Source organism: Oncorhynchus kisutch, linkage group LG5, assembly GCF_002021735.2.
Source record: "Oncorhynchus kisutch isolate 150728-3 linkage group LG5, Okis_V2, whole genome shotgun sequence".
In the NCBI taxonomy this organism is placed as follows: domain Eukaryota; kingdom Metazoa; phylum Chordata; class Actinopteri; order Salmoniformes; family Salmonidae; genus Oncorhynchus; species Oncorhynchus kisutch.
This window is the reverse complement of record NC_034178.2, coordinates 30,040,771-30,043,427: the sequence shown is the minus strand read 5'-3', so window position 1 is coordinate 30,043,427 and position 2,657 is coordinate 30,040,771. Positions and strand designations below refer to the sequence as shown.

General features: G+C 42.9%; 1 long non-coding RNA gene across 1 annotated transcript; it reads left to right on the top strand.

Annotated features, from left to right (window-relative positions):
- On the top strand, positions 1-951 carry LOC116374090 (uncharacterized). Its single transcript, XR_004209904.1, has 2 exons — positions 1-32; positions 310-951. It is a non-coding gene; the product is annotated as an uncharacterized LOC116374090 (long non-coding RNA).
- Positions 952-2,657: the final 1,706 nt, after the last annotated feature.

The window sequence follows — 2,657 nt, the reverse complement described above, 5'->3', positions numbered from 1 at the left end:
GGTGATTATTGTTACAATGTCCGTTGGTGCGTGTGAGTATTTGTGCTGTGTGCTTTGGGCTTTCGTGCCCTTGTGGATTGCGCAGATGATTACGGGTCTCGTCCTGTGTGTTAATCATTGTGCGCGTGTGTTCTTTATTCGAGGTACTCCTCACTCTTTTGTTTGGGTTTCAACCCTGTGTTTTTGCATCGTGTTGGTTTGGTCTTCATCCCTGTGCCTTTACACGGCACGCCGTAATTTGGGTACAATAAAAAAAACTATTACGCATTCCTGCATCTGTCTCTCTAATCATTTATACCAACTTTACAGAATAATCAACCATTAAGGGAGACAGCGGGAATGGCCCGTCCAATGAGGCTGCGACTGGTCCGTCCGACGACGCAACGTCAGCAGCTACAACTGGCCGGTCCGACGCCGCCACAACCGGTCCATCCAACGCCACTGCTACTGGTCCGTCCAACGCCGTGGCAACTGGCCCGTCGGATGACGACCGTAACTTCGGCAGCTGCCCTGGGTCCTGATCGACCCGCACTGCGTTCCTGTGATGGTCCTCGAGGCCGGTGTCGTTGCCCTGCTAGTGCAGCGCGTCGCGGGGGTACTGTCACAGATCCCTCAAACTTTCATTACGCACACCTGTCCCCTATTCCCACTGATTAGTACTTGTATAAGTGTGCCCTTTGGTTTCCATTGGGCTGTTGATTATTGTTCCAATGTCCGTTGGTTCATGTGAGTACCTGTGCTGTGTGTTTTGGCTTTCGTGCCATTGTGGATTGTGCAGATGATTATGGGTCTCGTCCCGTGTGTTAATCATCATGCGCTTGTGTTATTTATTTGAGGTACTCCTCGCTCTTTTGTTTGGGTTTCAACCCTATGTTTTGTATAGTGTTTATTTGGGCTTCGTCCCATTTACACGGCACGCTGTAATTTGGGAATAAAAATCCCTGTTACGCATTCCTGCGTCTGTCTCCCGAAACACTTCATACCAACGTGACAGTTCTTGCAATTCTATATGTTTTGCCATTTCTAATATGTATTCGTGTGATATTTTATTAACAAAAAAATGACACCAACATCTATAGCTAAAAAACCTGAATATAAAAAACTTTAGCGGACATGGGCTAAGTTGATCTGGACATTTATTACAAGTCATAAGTAGCTCTCTAAGGTATGCAATGACTAAAATGACAAGGGGAACTGATGATGCACTACCAAATTTCGAAATGGCACCTTGTGCAGCCTACTATTATAACTTTCAAGAGTAAGTTAAAAGCCAGACTGAGTTCCTAAAAAATGAACACTAATGTAAGTATCAAAGTTTGATGAGTCTGAAACAGTGGCTGTGGCTATAACTGTGGCGGCTTTGACATGTGAATGGTATATTTTCTGTGACATACCTGAAAGTCACTATATGGTGTTTGTTCTTCTATCCCTAAGTCCCCTACATTGAGTCTGAGAACTGCCAGCACACAGCTAACATGAAGGAATGTTGTCCACAAAAGGAGTTGGAGTGTGTATCGTATTTGTAATTTACTCCTGAAAATCATATCTTGCAATCCCATTGTGTGGGTTGTTGTTTTGGAGTTGATGTAGCTTGTGTGATTGGGGCTAATCATGATGATTAGTGGGTGGGTGGGGGGGTATTATTTTTTTCACTTTCTGTCTCCTTTTGTCTTTCCGTTATCAACAAGCTGTAATGATAGACATTTTAGAAAATTCTACATCTACTCTTGTCTGCACATCTTCCCAGGCAACCACTGCAGCAGAAATGCTAGGATACAAAATCAGCTTTCCCAAGACAATTTATTTTTTTAACTAGGCAAGTCAGTTAAGAACAAATTCTTATTTCCAATGACAGCCTAGGAACAGTGGGTTAACTGCCTGTTCAGGGGCAGAACGACAGATTTGTACCATGTCAGCTCAGGGGTTTGAACTTGCAACATTCCGGTTACTAGGCCAAAGCTCTAACCACTAGGCTACCCTGCCGCCCCATTTATTCTGTGAAGACAGACCCAACATACTGTAAGTCCAGTGGAGGCTCCTCAGAGGAAGAAGGGGAGGACCATCCTCCTCAGTGAATTTCATAAAAATAAAAATATGAAACATTCAAATAGTCATCCTTTTTAGATAAAACTATACTAAATAGTTTCCCTACACCAAACAATTGATTAAAACACACTGTTTTGCAATGGAGGTCTACAGTATCCTCCACAGCACTCAGTAGGGTAGCACCATGGTGTAGCCCAGGCATGGGAAAAGACCATTCCGGAAGCTGTATGTGGCCCGCGACCTGATTCAATACGACCCGCGGAATCATATTCCGATCACATCAAGAATTTGTGATAGGTTTTTCTAAACTTGACTATTTGTTATTGAAATTAAAAGCCAGATGAATACTCGCCTTTGTGTAAGGATTTTAATCACATTTATTTTCTACACATTTATACGTACAGTATAAATAACGACTGCACGAGGACAGACAGTGACTGACAGGCTGACACACACGTCACAGTTACAAATTGCAGCTAGCTAGCAATTGTGCAAAAATGAGTTTTTCAAAGATTTAAAAGGAAAGGAAAGTAGACAATGAATGTAGGTGTGTTCCAGCAAGAGTGGACATCAAATTATTTCTTTACTGAGGTATCATTGCCTTCTTGAAA